The sequence below is a fragment of the Copadichromis virginalis genome, linkage group LG5, assembly GCF_057382275.1.
Source record: "Copadichromis virginalis isolate Kocher_CV1m ecotype Utaka linkage group LG5, C_Virginalis_male_GT1.1, whole genome shotgun sequence".
NCBI classification, from domain to species: Eukaryota; Metazoa; Chordata; class Actinopteri; order Cichliformes; family Cichlidae; genus Copadichromis; species Copadichromis virginalis.
Window position 1 is genome coordinate 2393968 of NC_140622.1, and position 15195 is coordinate 2409162.

A 15195-nucleotide genomic window follows, 5' to 3' on the forward strand; every position below is an offset into this window, starting at 1 on the left:
AGAAACCTGAAAACATTTGCTGGCTCAAAGACCAGCCTCGTACTGTAAAGCAGCAGCTCTGTGAATGACTTTGGCCATTCACAGAGCTGCATGGACATATTAATGGATTTGAATTAATATGTCCTGTCATAGTTCTGGGTCAGTTTGACCCAGTATTTTGAGTTCTCATGTTTTGGTTTGATTTTGTATTGTATTCTGATTCGTGTCCTTTCTTGATTATTATTAGAACTCTATGTTTCAGTTTATTCTGGTTAAGGCTTTAGTTCTTAGGTTTTGTTTTGGTGCCCTCGTTTTTCCTGCCGGTGTAGTTCAGAGTCTAGTCTGCGTTTGTGTTGTTATTTCCTGTTTTATTGTGAAGGTCCATGTCTTATGTCAGTGTGTCTAGCTTCGCTCCCCCTGTCTCATTAGCCCTAATCTCTCCCAGCTGAGTCTCCCTTCTGTTTTCCATTCTCTGATTGCGCCCCAGTGTATTTAAGTCCTGTCTTTCTCTGTGTCAGTGTCGTGTCGTACCATCAGATTGTGCCTGTGAGTTTCTGTTCTCAGGGTTCCTTGTTCAGGTCATGTTTTGTTCATCGCTGGCAATAAAGCTGCGGTTTTTAGTTGCAATCCATCTACGAGTCCTGCATTTGGATCCTCACCTCTGCCTACCCGCACAGAGTCCTGACAGAACGACGCGACTAGCATGGGTCCAGCAGACTCGCGCGTCGCCTCAGACTGGGAGTATCTCGCACAGCTGTGGGATTACTACAGGAGGATAACCCAGGCTGCGGACCCCTACAAGAGGCAACTGGAGGTAGTGTTTGTTGATCACTTTTTGTTAGTGATGGCCAAATGAAGCTTTCTGAAGCTTGTATTGAAAACGGTTCATTACTCGAAGCTTTTCAACACAGTCCTCTCTGGTGACATCCAAACCATTAAGAGCAGCTTGAATCCACAAAATAAAACCAACTGCTTCATTATGATTGCTCACTCTACAGAGTGGGATTCTGTCTGATATTGGGCCGCCGTTGTGTTGCTTTGAACGTGTATTTTTTTGGTGGTTTAAAAAAAAAAGTGTTTTATTTGTTTAATAAATTTTGACCAGTAAACATGTTCAAACATGCACCATGGTGTGGTCTTTCTTTGCTTGTGACTTCTTGATGTTGGTAAATACTGTGATGGCATGCCACACATGGTAAGCTCCACACCTCACCACCTGTTGATTCACTTTAGTTTAATTTACAGTCACTACTTTAAAATATTCTATTTATTGTTCAATATCGTTTCTTTATTAAATGTATTCATTTTTCCATCACACCTTCCAATGTTTATATGGCGTGCACACATATTAACCTTGCAAGGTCAAAGTTCTGTTTTATGTTATATTAATACATCTATCTTTGTTTGAGTTACCTGGGGGTTGGTGTCTCCTCCTGTCTGGCAAAAGGTGTGGCAAAGGGCTGGGAGACCTGAAGTACTGCTGACAGCCTAATTGGATTGCACCACATGCTTCATTGCCTGGGGGGTGTTTCATGTTTGTTTAAATGTTTTGTATTAGTTGGTTATATGGCAGCCATCTTGTTTTCCCCCGTGTGTGTCATTTGGTTTAGCTAAACCAGTATTTAAGTCCCCCTGTGTGTCATTTCAGCAGGTCAGTTTACCATATGTTTGTTTGAGGTTTTGTTAATTATTATCTTGATTTTAGTCTATTGAGTTGACCTCTTTTATTGGTCTCCCTGTTTAAGTTTTGGCTTTGTTAAATATGTTTTCATATTTTTGAGTCAATAAAACCCCTTTTTTGAATTGAAACCACCTGTGTCCTTTATGCTTTACTGCTTGGTCCCTGACAAATACAATAATTGAAAAATACCACGTTCTCTGAGACTTCAGGCATAGTCCCTTCGTCGTCCATCGTCACTATTAAATTATATATACATATAATAATGTACAACACATTATGGAGTATGCTTCTGCTGTGAGGTCCTGCCTCCATGCACTTATGCAGTTAATCGCTAGACGGGTGTATTTATAAATATTATATTAGGGAAATTTTCCCAGACATATTTTTGACCTGGGGGTAGAATTGATTGTGAAATGGAAAAGGAAAATGCTTATGAACTTGCAAATTAAAAACATGATGCATTTAAAGTAGCCCTTTTCCATTTATATTTAAGAAGAGAATTTGTTCTAGTGTGCGATGGCTGAACCTGTTCCTTTTCGTGGAGATCATTTCTCCTGCCTTAAGGAAAATCCCTTCACATGGCACAGAGGAGGCTGGAGTGCAGAGAAACTGGTAGAGATGCAGGTATACAGTCTACCTGGGCCCCACAAACTATCAGCTAAAGAGAATAAATACATTCAATTGCTGCACATTTGGCAGACTAACATTTTCAGATTAATTAAACAAAATATATATTTTCACAACATTACATGTAAAGAGTCAAGTGGAAGTTTTTCTAAAGTTATTTAATGATATTTATATTATGGAAGCAGAGTTTTGACATTTTACCTTTTTCCAGTTTTCAGATAAAATAAACACGCACAAAACAAAAGCAAACGGCCAGAACACAAAGCTGGAAAACCCACCGGATTGACAAAAATCAACTCAAAATCCTCCCACACAACAGAACCTCCTCTTTTCCTCACTGGTTCCAAATCTCTCAGTGGAATGATCAGTGGTTCGCTATCTGTCACCATCAAAACACCACAAATCCCCCGAATGATTCGCTTCCTTATAAACCATTGAATCAGACACCGAAGCAGTTAGGCTCTAAATGAAGCTTCAGACGTCACTGATCACGTGACTCTGGCCAAACGAATCAAGCTTCGACACAGTCTGAAGCAGTGTGTTGATTTTTTTGACACATGCTTCAAGCGGGCCATCACTACTTTTTGTCATCTACTACCTCCACTGTCAGTTTTATGGACATAAAAGGACTAAAGCATATCATTACAGAGCTGAGGGCGAGGCTCTGTTTGGCATGGGCGGTCCGGGCAAGGGAAATTCAGCTGCCCTCCTGGAAGCCCTCACTACTTGGTGTTCTCAGTGTCAGCGGCCTTTCCCGTCGATGTTAATTGCCAAATTGCTAGATCCTCCCTTAAGGGAGAAATGGCACCCTCGTCATCTTCGCCCCACCACACCTCCACTCTCTCCTGTAGCATTGACTGAAGCAGCTGTTATTGGCCCTGCAGCACGGAACGCCACAGTGAGTAAAATAGACTCCGCCATCAGAACTAATTCACTCACTAAGACCTGGAAAGTTCAGAGGAGTCCTTCTGTGTTGACTGGCATTTCTAACACTGTTTTTGCTGCCAAGCCGCTTCTCTCTGAGAAGAAATCTGGTGTTCCTTCTTTTCTTGATTTTAAAACTAGAAGACTGAGATCTGTTCCGCTATGTTCAAGACTGTTAGCTCAGCCACAGTTAGCTTAGAACCTGTGAGCTTAGAAACTGTTAAGCCTGTGTCTGTTAATCTAACAACTCTGATTTCTGAGTCAGTGGGTTTTGAAGATGTTGACCAGTAGTCAGTGAACTTGGAAGTAATCAACCGTATCAGGTAGCTCAGAGCCTGGAGGTTTAGGGTTAGTCGACGCAGTGTTAGTGGACCTTTCGGCCCAGTCAGAGAGACAGAGATTCTCCCCAGGGCTTCCCCAGAGGCTGAGTTTGAGTCAGTTGCCACGTCTGGAGAAAGTAGAGCCTGCTAGGTTTCTGCCGTCAGTCCAGCCTGTAGTTCAGTCCTCTAGTCAGCCGCCCAGCAGCAGCCATCGGCTCAGTCAGCCGCCCAGCAGCAGCCATCGGCTCAGTCAGCCGCCCAGCAGCAGCCATCGGCTCAGTCAGCCGCCCAGCAGCAGCCATCGGCTCAGTCAGTACTAAGGATTTCTGTGCTGTCGGCCTCCGGGTCGGCTTCCTGAACTTCTGATTTTTGGACTTGTGTTTGACCCAGTTTCGTTTCGTCTCCTACTGCTGAGATTTTGATTTCTTGAACTGTTCCCTGGTCTCCAGCATTTTTGTTTTGGACTGCTTCCTTGTGTTTCTGGAACAATGCTCCCTCTTTTGTTTTGTTTCCATTCTCTGATTACGCCCCAGTGTATCTAAGCCCCGTGTTTCTGTGTCACGTCGTACCCTCAGACTTTGCCTGTGTGTTTCTGTTCTCAGGGTTCCTTGTTCAGGTCATGTTTTGTTCATCGCCTGCAATAAAGCTGCGGTTTTGTCCTGCATTTGCATCTTCACCTCTGCCTGCCCGCACACAGAGCCCTGACATGTCCAGTATGCTGACATGTTGCTATGTTCATAATCATAACACTATCAGGTGATAAATGATCTTATTTTGAAATTGGGGGGGGGACTATTCATACAGCACCATATCACCTGACAAACTCCAGGTCAGTGTGACATGTGGATCCATCATACAAGGTTTCAAGAAATTCAACTCTTTGACATTTCCAAAATTTGCGTATTGATTACTATAAAATGTGGCCTAATGTTAACATCTGCTGACAATAAGACTGACATCGTGCCAGCAGCTTTACAGAGCCAACAATTTTTGGTAAATTATTGTCACAGAAATGGAATAAAGTTAAAGTACCATAAGGCAAAGGGAACTACTTTTCTGCTCTATGCGCTCCTTCTTTCTTGCACTCCCTCTGGACTGGCAGTAGGTACAACTCAGAAAAAGCTGTCTGTGCATGTCAATGTCAGTTTTGTCTACAGAACATTAAAAAGCAAAGGGGGGGACATAGATCAACTAATAAAAAAGATAACGTAAAACCTGATGAGGCTCAAACTGAACTTGAATTAAAAGTCGAGGTAAATAAGAGAATTTTAAGATAGGATTTTAAAGACTGTATACACTCTGCAGTATGAATATCAAGTGGGAGGTTAATCCAGACAATGCAACTAAGAAATCCATCCATGCTTTAATTAAGACCTTGGCTGCATGCAAGAGCATTTAGATCGATGGTGTAAGTTTTGTTATATAAATTCATGCAGCTGATTGCCATAACATTTTAAACTATGCAAGTAAAAGAAAACTCTTAAAATCAATATGAAAATAGACAAAGAGCCAGTGTAAACTTGCTAAAACTGGAGTGATATGATCACGCCATCTAATACCTGTTACAGGACATGCAGCAGTGCTTTGGACCAACTACAAGCGACGAACAGAGGAATGTTCAGAGAACAGCAGTAGTCCAATCTAGAGGTGATGAAGGCATGGACAGGTTTTCCTTTTGGAGGAATAGTATTTTGCTTTGACATATCAAATTTTAGCATTTAATATCAGTAAACTAGTACCAAAATCGTGTTTAGATGTTAAAGAGATGAGAATATTAAAAGTCCTTCCATACAATCAGAAAACAATGCAAAAGTAATACAGGCACATGCAAATGCAGTGGCCACATCATCCTCACTGTACGGCTGGCACAGTGAGGTACTTCATGTCCATCTCTAAGTGCCTCTTGTTCAAAAAAGCAACTTTAAAACGCCCCTTATCTTGAGATGCATACACATCATTACCACTTTTTGAAAACGTGTATTTGCAGCCAATGTTGGGTTTAACTCATATTTATTGCATTACAAAGTTACCATAATAAACTTTCAATTTTTGTAACATGTAACACACTACTGTATTAAATTCAGTAAACACTAAAAGGCATGTGTCCTCATTTGGGAGGCGATGTGGTTTCTGTTGTTTGGAGGTAATTATTTGATAATGTATGTTAGCTCATGTTACACAGTAGCTCAAAAGTAATGTAAGGAATGGTATCACAAATTAGTTCAGTTCATTTTTTTTTTCAAACATGTGCCTTCACAGTCATTACAAAATATCATTCTATTCTTTTGTTTGGAAAGGAGTAGGCAGAAGTATACTTATTAGTCCCCACCCCCTCAAGTTTTACCTCTCATTGATTTAATTTTCTTTTAGCCTTAAATTAAACAAACAACATATGAAGCAAAAGTAAAGCAAAGACAAAACAAAACAAATAAAGAAGCCCCACCACAGTATAGTTACTTTCATATAAATAAGGACTGAATGGTAACATTTGCAGATTCACAATGAGACAAACAAACTAAAAGACTATTACGAGCAACATTACTGCCCTGGGTTAACCCTGTGTTCTTCATTCTTATATTTGCTAAGAGTGTGTTTTTTATATTTCATTTTAAACTGGTTTATGTTGTTACTTTCTTTCATTTCTTCTGTTAAACTGTTCCATAGTTGAACTCCTGCTACAGAGAAACATACTTTTTAAAGTTGTTCTAATTACTTTGTATTTTTAAATTCCATTTCCCTCTTAAGTTATACCCACCTTCTCTTTCTATAAACAATTTACAGATTTCTTTTGGAAGCGTTTTATTTGTTTTACTTTATATATTATTTGCGCTGTTTTAAACTCCACCAAGTCCTGGAATTTAATAGCTTGCATTTTGAAAAATAGTCCATTTGTATGATCCCTGTACCCTGTTTCCCCAGACCTCTACACAGTAGCTCGTATACAGCAGTAGTAAAGCACAGTATAATATATGCAGGGCTTTCTGATCCAATATTTGCTTTGCTTTCCCCAGGACAGCAATGCCCCGTGCCAATCTCCCTCGAACATAAGTAATATGTGGTTTCCAACAGACCTTGTGGTCAATGATCACACCAAGAAATTGTATTTCATTTACTCTTACTAAACAAACATTGTCAACACATATTTCTACTTTGATATTCTTCTTTTGGTTTCCAAACAACATCAATTTGGTTTTATCTAGATTCAATGATAATTTATTTATATCAAACCACTTCTTTAACATTGTTAATTCCTGTGTGATCATCTCCAAAACTTGTGGCAATTCCACATCTGAAAACAGTACAATTGTGTCATCTGCAAATATTACAAACTTTAAATTCTGCGAGACTCTGCACAGACTATGTACATAATAAACGATGTACTCCACAAGCAATATGCATCATATTAGATTTATATTCATCTATTTGTACATATTGTTGCCTATTCCCTAAACAGCTTTTTAACCAGTCCAAAACCACTCCCCTAAACCCGTACCTTTCTAGTTTTTATAATAGAATTTCATGATTAACAGTATCCTGTGCGTACCTCTTATTATCCATACATTCTGTTATCTCTTCCATTAAGTCTATCAATGCATAGTTGTTGATCTGTTGTTTCTGAACCAATACTGATTATTTTTCAGCAATTCATTAAATGTAGTATTATTATTGTTATAATTAAGTAATGGAACACTCCCCCCCCCCATGGAATGAGTCGTGTGTGTGTAATTGTGGATTACAATTACAACATCACTTAAAAAACGAATCTAAAAATATAAACTCAAAAAATCATTTTTGTGTGAGGTCCCACTGTTACCTCCATCATTGCAGACATAAGTACAGAAATTACTACCAGCACAGCAGAGGTCTGAGTTTCCAGGTTGCCAGAGCCATATCTAGAAATTAAAGCTGCAAAAAGCAATGATAGGGCCCTTACAACCTGGGGTACCTTGAGATATGCTGCAGCTGGATTATGCTGATAGCAGAGCAAGATGCAGTTTCGGGTTTTCTTGCAATAATTTAGATTAAACTTTAATTGACTTTTGCATAAGCAGGTTATTTAGGTTAACCGGTAATTCTATATTACCCATAAGGGTGCTGAATTTCAGACATGTAGTGCTGGAGCAGCTTCATTGAATGCTGGTAGGTGGCACACTGCCACACTCAGTAGTAAAGCCCATAAAACAGCCTTCATCACGTTGCAGCTAACGTTTATTTTAACCACATGAGGTGAATAAGAAGAAGTCCATCAAAATAACTAAAAACATTAAATTATTTAGTTCTCACTAGGTCGAGCTCAAACTATCCCTGACTACTGGCATAAAGATGCGCTCAGGTTGGGACTTCAGTGAAACATGAAGTTTGGGGCAGACTGAACAATGCGTAACAAGCCTCCGGTGCTTTATGGACTAACATCGAAATTCATCATGCTTTCAGAGCCATTTAATGACAACACACAGTTGTATAGGTAAAATTAGACCAGGGTTTTCTGACTACATTTTAGATTACTTTGTTCATTCACCTTGAAGCTGTGCCTTAAAGCCTGAAATAAGAAATATTTGCTAGAAAATTAAAGTTTATTGAACCATCTGATAAATTTGTTTAAAAAAAGATTTTATTTATTTTCATTTCTGTACATGATTTATAATTTGTATCACATTTGCTACATCTGACTTTTTTTTTTTTAGATTTGCTTAAAGATGTATTGTGCAATTTTGTATTTGGTTTTTGAGAGGAAAAAATCACACTGATGATGTAACAGCCTTGAAAACTCACCCAAAATTTTTTTTGTCAAATACGACACAGCAGTAAGCATTACGGTTTAAGTGTGGAATATGACCTTTCCTGTTGCCACTATGACCATCATCAAACATTACTATTATTATTGTTTCTATTACACTATTATTGTGGACCCTTATCAGAGCAGATAAAAAAGGGGCCTTTACAGTTCTCATGCCCTAAATATTTAAGCTGCAATAACTAAAAAGCCCAATAAGTACGACACAATGGCTTCAACAAGGGACAAACATACTCTAAATGAATGCAATACATTAAATGAAAGGTGAAATGTAAATAATATCAAGCATGGCAGTAAGTTGTTGGGCCATCCCAGTTTCTTTTTTCCTTAGCACTGAATCCCCAAGTCACTGTAGGGATGGCACACGATTTCATGACTGTAAAATCAATGGCTTAACCCTTCCCTTGTGTCCTATGAATGGGGCAGGTCCGATGGTTTATCACACGTAAACGTGAGCAGCCTTTTATCTTCAGTGACAGGTAAACTTTAACCATGACAGGTAACAGCTCCCACAGCACAACCAACCCTTAGACACTGCGGTGTGGAGGGGGGGGCATATTTCTGTAAAACGTTGTGAGCAGCACATGGGAAGGACGGGTCAGCTGACCACACGCAGTTTTCAGTGGATATCTGCGTGTCAGTATCGCGCTCGCTGACTCATTATTTTACTTTCAAACACGAGCCTTCAGCTAGCCAGGCTGGCTAATTTAAAGGGACTGTTAATCTCGCGGATGTTTGCGGTATACATTGTCACGTGGAGCACAGGAAATCGCGTACCGGGTCTTGACCGGTTATTGTTCAGTAAAGATTTTGTTAAAATCACGGGCACGTTTACAGTTAAGAAAAAACAACAAGATAACAGAGACATGCCGACAGGAGCTAGTGAGCTAGTGCTAAAGGCACTTTCAAAACAAGTAAATGTTCGACACACTCACCGTCTGTCAGACAGCTTCACCCACGTGCATTATGGGAAGTGTAGTTGTATGAACGAGTTGTAGACCGAAAAACATGTTTGAAAAACTACAAGTACCAGAGGGCATGAGGGACGATCTTTATGTGGCGTTCACAGCCAGGAGGAATATTTTTCACAGATTCGACAGATTATTTTCTGTAATCATTTAACTGAAATATGCTTTCGGTTAAAATATTGATTGGATGTGAGAAACAAAGTATGACACAAAAATGATGCAACTTACATCCAGAATAACAGAAAATTCCCACATACACGTTTAGTTTGTGTAGGCATAATCCTGAAAGCCAGAAAGTTAAATACTTTAGACTCAATAAGAAATTCAGTTCAATTCAGTTTCATTTATATAACGCGCCAAATCACAACAGCAGTTGCCTCAAGGCGCATTAAACAACGACATGAAATGAAACTACTTTCCCAAGTGAACTATTACCTAATACCTATGGAGGACCACAAGAGCCACGTGCATCGAAATAAAGAATTCTGTGCTGAAATAATGAATTGAAGAATAAATTCTCCATTTGTAAATTCATTTTTGAATTCCACTTTAATAAACTGCATTTCAAAATCCATTTCCTGTTCGCTCAGGGATTAACTTTTGGATTAACCGTTGGATTAACAACTTCACTTTAAAAATACTGCTGCTATTTTATTCTGCAACCTAGACATCCACATTACTCACACTCTCACATAACACATACATATAGGGCCTTGGGGGTGGGCACGTTTTACAGCATCCAGAGGATGGTCGGTGTACTCCAACCCACCTCTGGCGCTGGTGCCCTACCCTCAATTTTAAATGCATTTAGACACTGAGGGTTTTCGGGAGAAGCCGTGCTGCTCTCTGAGAGGAAGCTAGTACCATGCTCTCCTGTGTTTTAAATGCACTTTAGAACAGCACACAGCAACACTACATATGAGCGGGCGTAGGGAGGTTTGGGGTCTTCGCTCACCCCGGTTCTGTTAGCCGTCAGGGCTGGGGGGCTGGGAGGAGGTGCTGGCCGTCAGATTGGGGTCTGGGATGCGGGGCCTCCCTGCTACTGCAGATAAGGAGGTGGTCCGCTTGCCTCCACCCCAGAGAGAAGGGTTACATCTCCTGGGTCTAGGTGCGGCTTGCCCCTCTGAGGGCGGGGGTACCTGGACCTGGGATATAGAGTATGTTTGGAGAGTGTGAATGTGTGTGCAGTGTCTATTTGTGTCTGTCTACACGTTGGGTGAGTGCCGAGTATTTGGTTGTGCATATGGGGTGGGAATGCACGTCTGTGTCTGCGTGCGCCTGTTCGTCTGTGTCTATATGTCAGGTGGGGTCTTAGACTCGACCTCTCTGGGTACATCTCAGGCCCTCCAAAGTACGGAGGCCTCCTCGGGTCCTTGTACTCTGGGGCCTCTGGATATCTGGGGCCTGGATCTCCTCCATACCTGCTTCATACCCTGGAGGACGGGGCTGTGGCTCCCCCACACTCCCTAGCAGATCCTTACATGGAGAAACCTTTGGAATGCAAGCATGCTGATCCACACAGGTATGCACACAGGTGTACACACGGGTATTCACGGACGCGGACTACAGCTTTCTTGGCTGCTGCCTCAAAGCACATTGTGCGCTGTCTATCTTGCGTGTTGCACAGTATCGTTTAATATTTAGTATCTACTGATATCTACTGCTAGCTAGTTTATTGTGATGGCGCTGTATTTATTATTTTGCTTTTTTTTTTGTTTGCTTTCTCTTCTGTTTTTTTTCTCCATACAGGTGACCCAGGTGTTTTTTTGTTTTTTTTTCTTTCTTCCCCCCCTTCTCACCGTCTCTTCTCCCCTTTGGTTTTCTTTCTCTCCCTCTCTTTCTTTCATTCTTTCTCCCTGTCCTATCCCACAGTCATGTCTGTCCCGTTTGTAGCAACTGAAAATAAAATAAATTCATAATTATAATAAAGGTTAATCAAATGGACCAATATGGCAAGGCCATGATGATCCACTTGGTAAAATAAATCTGCTTGGCATCTTTCTTGGCCTTAAGACAACAATTCTGATGGCTAAAGATCCAAACGGGACACAGAAAAAGAAAAAAAAAAAAACCTTCAGCCCAGTTTAAACACAAGATTAATATTTACTTCATTTAATCATAATCATCTTAGTTTCACACACATCATTTTCTCATGGTGATTGTTGCCCAACTTGGCGAACCAGTGATTTGCCTTACGCCCTGCGGTGTGAGGACAAAAAAGGTACACACACACATACAGCCAAAAATCTGACTTTGAAGGAAAAACTATATCTTGATGGTTAATAGCTCACATTGGTCGACAAAAAAGAAGCAGAACAAACAAAGAGAGGTATAATTCTGCGTTTCTTAATATCTATTTGAATGTTGCTTGTTTTTGAAGATGCTATAAAGTCTGTTTGCATTTTCAGTGAGCTCAGCATTTATCTGTTCTCATCAGAGAAGTATGAGCTCAAAGTTTATGCTCCAGGTGAGGCTTGAACTCACAACCTCGGCATAGCTCAGCCCAATACTGTCATATAAGTACCGCACGCTAACCGATTGCGCCACTGGAGCACATGCACAAAGATTTTATTCCTTTCTCCCTTCATTCAACTGGTCTATTGGAAAAAAGGGGGGACAGTAACCGCTTGCTCAGTCATTCATAGAAAGAATACTTTACACTATACTATATTGCCACAAATCTCATGCTTGTAGTCTATGTACTATATATAAGATCCATGGATAGATCCATGCATTAATATATGTGGGAAATCAGTCTTTTTTTCTATACATCTATCTTACAAATGTTTTTTCAGTCTGTACACGTTTGTTTCAGGTCATTTCTGTTTCCTTTTTCATATTTCCCTTTTATTCTTTAATTTTTGTAGTTTTTAGTGTATTTTACCTAATAGATATGGAACTAATGGATAAAGAATTTAACCATGTGGCAATAAAGGCTTTGTATCCCTGTATTTTACCCCTGTATCCTGAACTCCTATTTTACCAAACTAAAATAGATTAAAGAAAACTGAAGTCTGTGTGTACTTCTTTTCATGTAAGTGAAATGTGCTTCTCTGCTATACTGTTTTCTAATAATGTGTTAGCAGCAATTAACTATACTAATGGCCCTAACGGCACACATTTCATTGCTATACTCACTTCCTTGGCTCTAACTTTTTGAGTGACATAAATGTTGATTAGCCTTCAGTATGATTAGCTCGCTACCACCGCAATTTTCTTGCCCGTCATATCAATACTTCAGTGTTTTTAACACTAACCTTTGACAGATTTAATTACAGTATTGATGCAAGTCAAGCAGAACCTTGGTAGCCATAACAATGATTGGTCAAATCCTGGTAGGTGGTTGGCTTCTGTAGTTCTTGGTAGTGGAAAAGCATATGATTCCTTATTTACTAAGAATTAGCCAAAGATACTGATTGAATTCATTTCCCTCCACAATTCCAGCAGTGGTGCTGCCGGGATAGAGAGACAGTACAGGAAAGCTGCAATAAAAGAAAAAGGAAAAAAGAAAGGAAAAAAAATCCTGCTGCTAGACACAGCTAGCTCATAGCTTCGCCCTGCTAAGAAGCATGTGTGCATCTCCAGAAGTTGAGTAACGAGAGTAAAGACGGCCAGCCATGGACAAACAGATCAGAATCAGAATCAGAATACTTTATTGATCCCTGGGGGAAATTAATTTTTGTTACAGTGCTCCATTTTAAACCAACATTAAGACAAGACAGACAATACACTAACTAAGAATAGTACAATATATACATATATATACATACATACATACATAAGTCACTTATAAATAAATAGTTGGAAAAGAAACATGTGTAGCTGTAGCAGCAAACAGTGTGTTAAGTGGATGCGTTGTACAGGGAGATGGCCACAGGCAGGAAAGATTTCCTGTGTCGTTCAGTGGTGCATCATGGGTAATCTCAGTCTCTCACTGAACGAGCTCCTGTGGCTGACCAACATGTCATGGAGTGGGTGGGAGGTGTTATCCAACATTGTCTTTATCTTGGACAGCATCCGCCTCTCCGACACCACCTTGAGGGAGTCCAGCTCCATCCCCACAACATTGCTGGCCTTACGGATCAGTTTATTAAGTCTGTTGGCATCTGCGGCCCTCAGCCTGCTCCCCCAGCATGCAACAGCATAGAGGATCGCACTGGCCACAACAGACTCATAGATTAAATAGATTAAATTTGAGATTAAATCTGCTCGGCTATTTTGAAAATAGCTTCTAACTGGTTCCTCCTTTTGCAGGATGGCTTCTCGGGGATAAGGCCATCACGCAGTCCAACAACAACAATTTTTAATCACCAATTTATCATCATCTGATGTGTCTCTGACTAGAGTAGGTGGCACTCATGGGGATCATTTTTTGTGGAAGAAAATCCTTTTGACCCGAAAAACATCCTTTTTAGATTATCAGATGCTGCCAACACCACGACTTCATGTGAAAGCACCTGATTTATCTGATCACCAGCTTTGCTTAGTTAGGTCAGGGTGGCTTTGCCCTTTGACCATTGTTCTCTTGCAGCTGGAGTACACCCTGAACCAGCTTTTGGAGAACAGGCTCTATGATCTTTGCCTCTGCTTCTCTTTTCTTGTAGGGCTTATTGTCCATCCTGGTTGTGTCAACTGGGACACCATTTTGGATCTCTGTTAGCCCACTAACTAACATTCTTCCAGGCTTCCTTTTGGCTTCCAAGCTTCTTCTGTTGTTGTGGCAGTTGTGCAGCTGCCTATAGTCTTGCCACAATCTTCACCCTAAACTCTGTCAGTGCATCTGTCATTGGGCATAGTCTAGTTCAGTTAAACTATTTTCTTCTACCAGAGTTACGTCATTATGGCCATTCTGATTAGTAATGTTCCCATTGTGCTGGAGTCTCTAGATCTCTAGCAGCTTTCTTCTGTTAATACTACAGCACTGAGCTGCCATGTGTTACTTGGTCAGCGTGAATGTTGGTCTTGCGTGCCCATCATCTGATGCAGATCTTGTTCGTCTGGCTAATCTCTAAGTTGATGTGTCTCTTGTGCATATGCTGAATTAAGAATGAGGCTAGTTGCAAAAAGCAATTTGAGCGCTTGGTTATGAGTAGAAACATGCTGTCCATGTCAATGTTCTAATCAGCTAACCACACTGCAACACCTCAATGCCTTTAGACATGTAGGCATGGTCAAGATTTTCTACTGACTTTTAAACTCAGAGTCGGTATGGGAAAGGGTCAATTAAGTGACCTTGAACATGGCACAATTCTTGTTGCCAGGATGTGACCAAGTTTCAGGCAGAAAATCAGCTATTGGCTAACCAGTCAGTCAGTGACAATGTGTGGTTGACAATGAGTAGAACACCACAGCTGTGACAGATGAGGTGTTGCCAGGAGACAGCAACATCAGGAAAAAGAAGAAGAAAACAAAAGTACCAGAAATTTGAATTTAGCAGATTCTAGGCAAAACATCAGAGGTCTTTGTCCAGAAGAGTGCGTAACACTAATGTGTCTGTAATACTCTAAGACAGAGCTTCCCAAAGTGTTGGGCCCACCCCCTGGGGGGGGGGGGGGGGGGGGGGGTGCAGAGCCATTGCAAGGGGGGTGCGGTATGAACAGGGAAAAAAAAAAGAATGCTTGGACACTGCTAGCATAATGGACAGGTTTTTGAGGGGGTGCCCAAACAAACGCTAAGCAGGAGATGAAGCATCGCTGAATATGTTTCCAAACCAACTTCCTTCCAAGCCAAAGACTAGAAAATATGATGAAGCATATCTTCCCTTTGGCTTGTGCCAAGGTAGGTCTCCCTGCAGAATTGGTTTTCCCCACGTCGGGAGCAGCGCTGGGCTCTCCAAATCACAGACAAACAGGATCCCACATTCTTGATTTTTAGTTCACAAACACTTGTTGTAATGACTAA

At 40.7% G+C, this 15195-nt stretch overlaps 1 protein-coding gene and 1 non-coding gene across 3 annotated transcripts in view; both read right to left on the reverse strand.

Moving 5' to 3' along the window:
* Positions 1 to 9337, reverse strand: part of fhit (fragile histidine triad diadenosine triphosphatase) — a 160853-nt gene extending 151516 nt beyond the window's left edge. For both annotated transcript variants that reach the window (XM_085455568.1, XM_085455567.1), the window contains exon 1: positions 9262 to 9337. The gene's annotated coding sequence lies outside the window, so the exon portion shown is untranslated. The remainder of the gene's footprint in view (positions 1 to 9261) is intronic.
* A 2416-nt stretch (positions 9338 to 11753) lies between these two features.
* trnai-uau (transfer RNA isoleucine (anticodon UAU)) lies at positions 11754 to 11847 on the reverse strand. Its single transcript has 2 exons — positions 11810 to 11847; positions 11754 to 11789 (listed from the first exon to the last, which is right to left on the reverse strand). It is a non-coding gene; the product is annotated as a tRNA-Ile (tRNA).
* Positions 11848 to 15195: the final 3348 nt, after the last annotated feature.